This window comes from Carcharodon carcharias, chromosome 4 (assembly GCF_017639515.1).
Source record: "Carcharodon carcharias isolate sCarCar2 chromosome 4, sCarCar2.pri, whole genome shotgun sequence".
Classification (NCBI taxonomy): Eukaryota; Metazoa; Chordata; class Chondrichthyes; order Lamniformes; family Lamnidae; genus Carcharodon; species Carcharodon carcharias.
Window position 1 is genome coordinate 132,602,033 of NC_054470.1, and position 6,194 is coordinate 132,608,226.

General features: G+C 44.6%; 1 protein-coding gene across 2 annotated transcripts in view; it reads right to left on the reverse strand.

Moving 5' to 3' along the window:
* Positions 1 to 5,420, reverse strand: part of rgmb (repulsive guidance molecule BMP co-receptor b) — a 213,998-nt gene extending 208,578 nt beyond the window's left edge. For both annotated transcript variants that reach the window (XM_041186734.1, XM_041186733.1), the window contains exon 1: positions 5,231 to 5,420. The gene's annotated coding sequence lies outside the window, so the exon portion shown is untranslated. The remainder of the gene's footprint in view (positions 1 to 5,230) is intronic.
* Positions 5,421 to 6,194: the final 774 nt, after the last annotated feature.

Genomic DNA, 6,194 nt, shown 5'->3' on the forward strand with positions numbered 1-6,194 from the left:
GGGATATTGTAGTATAGTTCATTTTTTCTTGTTTAATAAATATTTTATTCTTTTGTTAAAAGTTCATCAGCTGACTCCTGTGACTGTTCAGTAGCCACATTTCCAAGCAAAAAATAAAAGTTAGAATCCAGCAAATCGGGTTCCACCCTGGGATCTGACTTGTCCAGTAGTAACATCAGCTGGGATCATAACACTATGATTGAAATCTGTTCTAGCAAATAGATCAAAGCTTCAATCCTGACACTGTCATCTTCTGTCAGATTAAAAAAACTCATATTAACCCATCATTTCTGCTTAAAATGTTGTGAACAAAATATATAAATGCAAGTTTTACTTCAAAATTGCAATTATACATGTTAATTTATTGTAATAAGTTACTGTAATATTGCCTAAATCAAATCCTGAAACCTCAGATAGATGGCTGAATAGGTGCCTTGGTTGAAGCACAGATAGATTTGGCTACTGATATTCAGTTAAACTCCGAGCCAGATTTTGTTTTGAAAAAGAACCATTAGGTTTGCGTGCAGCATTGCTATATAGCACGATTCAGGGTTATACCGTGTTGACATTGAAAGTCTTATACTTAGCAGGTCAGATTTTTGGTTAACTGTATCAAGCCAAGTTGTTGTTGTAAAGGTATGCAGGGTTCCTCAGGGTTATGCCTTAGGCCCAAATGTTTTTAGCTGCTTAATCGTTGGCCTTCCCTCCAATGTAAGGTCAGAAGTGGAGATGCTCACTAATGATTGCAGTGTTCAATATCATTCACAACTCCTCAAATATCGAAGAAATCTGTGCCCGCATGCAGCAAGACCTGGATAACATTTGCCCTTTGGCTGTTAAGTGGCAAGTAACATTCACACTGAACAAGTGTCAGGCAATGACCATCTCCAACGAGAGAGAATTAAACCATCACCCCTTGACATTCAACAGTATTACCATCACTGAATTTTCCACCATCAACATCCTGGGGATTTACTATTGACCAACACCTAACTGGACCAACCATATAAATACAGTGGCTGCAAGAGCAAGCAAGAGGCTATGAATTCCGTGGTAAGTAACTCACCTCCTACCTCCCAAAACCATGTCCACAATCTACAAGGCACGATTCAGCAGTGTAATGCTTGCCTTGATGAACAAAGCTCCAACAACACTCAAGAAGCTCGATACCATCCAAGACAAAGCATGCTGCCTGATTGGCACCCCATCCACCATCTTAAACACCTTCTAGCAGCAGCACACAGTGACAGCAGTAAGTACCATCTACAAGATGTACTACAGCAACTCATCAAAGCTCCTTCGACAGCACCTTCCAAACCCATGGACTTACCACTTGGAAGAACAAGGACAGAAGACACATGGGAACACCAACACCTGCAACTTCCCCTCCAAGCTACACATCATCCTAACTTGGAACTATATCACTGTTGCTGGGTTAAAAATCCTGATACTCCCCCCATAACAGCATGGTGGGTGGACCTACACCACAGGGACTGCAGCAGTGCAAGAAAGTGGCTCACCACCACCTTCTCAAAGGCAATTAAGAATGGACAATAAATGCTGGCCTTGCCATTGGTACTCACAACCCATGAATGAATTTTTTAAAAGTCATTATTATCCTTTTAAGTAAAATTGTGACTATTCTTCACATCATTTTGCCCTTTTTTTCCTTGCAGTTTTTTTGAAATTTTGAAAAGCTTACAGTGAATGCTAATGGCCACATCAAGAGACTAGGTGAGGAAGAAGGAGCTCTCTCTCATAAATGAGCTTGATTAAAATAAATAACTACTATCAGTAAAAGGTGCTCCAGGAAACAAAATCACTGTGATCTTGTTTATTAATCTTCAGACTACTAACAACAGCTGAATTTCAACTTCATTGGGCCAGCCATGAGTCTTAACTCACATGCTGCAACCCTGAAACAAATTCTGGCGTTAAAGAAGATGAAGAGCTGGGAGGAACCGCCCCAATCCTCCAGCAAAAGATCAGCCACAAGGCACCTCCCTAGGGTGACACATCAGATATAGGCAGTTCATTGTGCGAGGAAATAGTGAACCAAACTTCAAACCAAACAATTTTATCACACATCCAATGGTGCTCCTATAGTGTGGTAAAATCTCTCGATACCCAGCTCACAGCAGAGAGAATTGCTCAATAGGAAAGCAGAAGAGAATCAGAAGCAGAGGTCAGCAGGCCCAATCTACAATGCTCCTTATTTCCCCTCTCAGTACCAATCCAGACCACCCTAACATTTTGAGTTTGGGGTTGTGCCACCTCAATGACCTGAAATTTTAACTCTGTTTCTCCATCCACAGATGTTGCCTGGACCGGCTGAATGTTTCCAGCATTTTTTTTATAACAGAATGATATCTTGTATAGATCTAATTTTACATTAAACATTTGACACAGAAATAGACCATATGGCCCAACCAGACTATGTCGGCATTTATGTTACACTTGATCCTTCCCATCCTTCCTTATATAGTTATCAGCCTAACCCTCTACTACCTTCCTCCTCATAAGCTTTTCTAATTTTCCCTTAAATACACCTCTATGCTATTCACCTCGACTGCTTTCTGTGGCAGTGAATTCTACATTCTCACCACTCTCTGGGTGAAGAAGTTTATTTTGAATTCCCTATTTGATTTCTTGGTGATTATCTTATACTGATAGTATCTAATTTTGCTCTTCCCTACAAGTGGAAACACACTGTATCTACTCAATCATAATCTTAAAGGCCTCTAATAAGCTACCCCACAACGTTCCCTTTTTAGGAGAGAAGAGGTGCAGCCTGTTCATCCTCTCTAACTCTCTCTAAAATGAAAACATATAGGAAATAGAAGCCAAAATGAAATAAGGGGAATAATACATAGTGACATCAGACCAGGGAGTGATCTTCCACTGGCTCACCAACCCAGCAACATCACACCATTGAGTGATTCCCTCAATAGCTCACCAGCTCAGTGACATCACACCAGTGAGTGATCTCCCATTGGATCACCAACCCAGTGATATCATACCAGAGTGATTCCCTCAACGGCTCACTAATTCGGTGATATCACAAAGGTCAGTAGTGATGTTGTCCGCTCGCTGACATCACTTCAGCACCGGATTTGCCCATATCGTCCGTTTGTCCCCCGTCATGTCAGGGGCACAACAGAAGTGCCGACATGGAACTCACTGCGCACCCGGGACTGGGTGCTCGGAACTTAAACAAAAACAGAATTACCTGGAAAAACTCAGCAGTTCTGGCAGCATCAGCGGAGAAGAAAAGAGTTGATGTTTCAAGTCCTCATGACCCTTCAACAGAACTGATCTTTCTTTACAAGGAGAGGGAAATATAAACTAGTTTAAGGCGGGGGGGGGGGGAAGAGAGAGAGTGAGAGAGAGAGAGAGAGAGAAGTGGAGGGGGGGTTGTTAGGATAGGAGCAGATCATCAAAAGATGTCACAGACAAAAGAACAAAAGAATACGGGGGTGTTGAAGTTGGTGATATTATCTAAACAAATGTGCTAATTAAGAATGCATGGTAGGGCACTCAAGGTATAGCTCTAGTGGGGGTGAGGGAGCATAAAAGATTTAAAAATAATGGAAATAGGTGGGAAAAGAAAAATCTATATAAATTATTGGGAAAAAAACAAAAGGCACGGGGAAGAAACAGAAAGGGGATGGGGATGGACGAGGGAGCTCAAGACCTAAAGTTGTTGAATTCAATATTCAGTCCGGAAGGCTGTAAAGTGCCTAGTCGGAAGATGAGGTGCTGTTCCTCCAGTTTGCGTTGAGCTTCACTGGAACAATGCAGCAAGCCAAGGACAGACATGTGGGCAAGAGAGCAAGGTGGAGTGTTAAAATGGCAACCAACAGGGAGGTTTGGGTCATTCTTGCGGACAGACCACAGGTGTTCTGCAAAGCGGTCGCCCAGTTTACGTTTGGTCTCTCCAATGTAGAGAAGACCGCATTGGGAGCAATGAATACAGTAGACTAAGTTGGGGGAAATGCAAGTGAAATGCTGCTTCACTTGAAAGGAGTGTTTGGGCCCTTGGACGGTGAGGAGAGAGGAAGTGAAGGGGCAGGTGTTACATCTTTTGCGTGGGCATGGGGAGGTGCCATGGGTGGGGGTTCAGGAGTAGGGGGTGATGGAGGAGTGGACCAGGGTATCCCGGAGGGAACAATCCCTACGGAATGCCGACGGGGGGGTGAAGGGAAGATGTGTTTGGTGGTGGCATCATGCTGGAGTTGGCGGAAATGGCGGAGGATGATCCTTTGAATGCGGAGGCTGGTGGGGTGATAAGTGAGGACAAGGGGGACCCTATCATGTTTCTGGGAGGGAGGAGAAGCCATGAGGGCGGATGCGCGGAAGATGGGCCGGACACGGTTGAGGGCCCTGTCAATGACCGTGGGTGGAAAACCTCGGTTAAGGAAGAAGGACATGTCAGAGGAACTGTTTTTGAAGGTAGCATCATCGGAACAGATGCGACGGAGGCGAAGGAACTGAGAGAATGGGATGGAGTCGTTACAGGAAGCGGGGTGTGAGGAGCTGTAGTTGAGGTAGCTGTGGGAGTCGGTAGGCTTGTAATGGATATTGGTGGACAGTCTATCACCAGAGATTGAGACAGAGAGGTCAAGGAAGGGAAGGGAAGTGTCAGAGATGGACCACGTGAAAATGATGGAGGGGTGGAGATTGGAAGCAAAATTAATAAATTTTTCCAAGTCCTGACGAGAGCATGAAGCGGCACCGAAGTAATCATCGATGTACCGGAGAAAGAGTTGTGGAAGGGGGCCGGAGTAGGACTGGAACAAGGAATGTTCCACATACCCCATAAAGAGACAGGCATAGCTGGGGCCCATGCGGGTACCCATAGCCACACCTTTTATTTGGAGGAAGTGAGAGGAGTTGAAGGGGAAATTGTTCAGTGTGAGAACAAGTTCAGCCAGACGGAGGAGAGTAGTGGTGGATGGAGATTGTTCGGAACTTACACCATTTACTAAAACAAATCCCCGCAGCTCGAGAGCCTCTGTCGTTCCAAGCCGAGGGTCCCAGCGTCGCTTTGAAAGAAGCCTCCCCTCCCCCATTCATCACCTGTCAGCTCCAATACGTAGCGAATAATCTCAGTGACACTGATCGAGGAGGGTTTAGTCACATTTTTAAACCATTTTTTGTGCATCGGTTAGGGAACAAGTTGTAAATCTGCTGCAAAGTACACAGTCGAACTGAATGAAATCCTACTCACTCATCACCACATTGGAGGTCAGAAACGTTCATAATTCAGGCCCAGGAACACCAGCTCCCAAAGAAATTTGCATTCCTCGCGTGTTTCTCTTCCACTCTAACTGCGGGAATCCTGCAGCTTCATTTCTGATTCAGAAGCCTCAGCTCCTCCTCAGCAGTATCAAGGGCGCAGCCATGTTGCAATCACTCAATAGGCTAGCGCAAGGGCGTTGCGCTCTGGGAGTTGTAGTTTTATATATTTTAGAGAACCGGGTGCCGCCTCAGCACTGGACTACAAATCCCACACTGCACCAGACAGCTGCCACAGTGCCACAATCCTCTTTGCATTGCCACAGCGGGTTGCATTGGAGGAGTGAAACTCACAATATTTTGATGTCGCTCAGTGAACCGTAAACACATAAATGCTCTTCGTCAAACGTCATGCAAATGAGTGTAGAAACACATTTTTCTGGAAACCTGAATTTACAAAAAACACTCAGTGGGTCAGTCAGCACCTGAAGAGTGCAACAGAGTTAACATTGCAGTTCTGCACCTTTCATCATCAGAACTGGTATCACGAACACCCATGTGTAGGTCATTACTGTACCCTGGGGAACCGCACTGCATTACTTCCTCCAGCCTGAAAATCACTTTTCACCACTAAGTATATTGGGCTTCGAGCAAGTGCAACACTGATTTACTAGAATGATACCTGGATACCAAGGGTTAAGCTATGTAGAGAGAATAAATGAATTAATGTTGAATTCCCAGGTGTTTCGAAGGTTATAGATTCCTAGGGGGCTTGACAGGGTAGATGCTGAGAGGTTGTTTCCCCTTGTGGGAGAGTCTAGGACCAGAGGGCATAATCTCAGAGTAAGGGGTCGCCCGTTTAAAACAAAGATGAGGAGGAATTTCTTCTCTCAGAGGGTAGTGAATCTGTGGAATTCTTTACCGCAGAAGGCTGTAGAGGCTGGGTCATTAAGTAT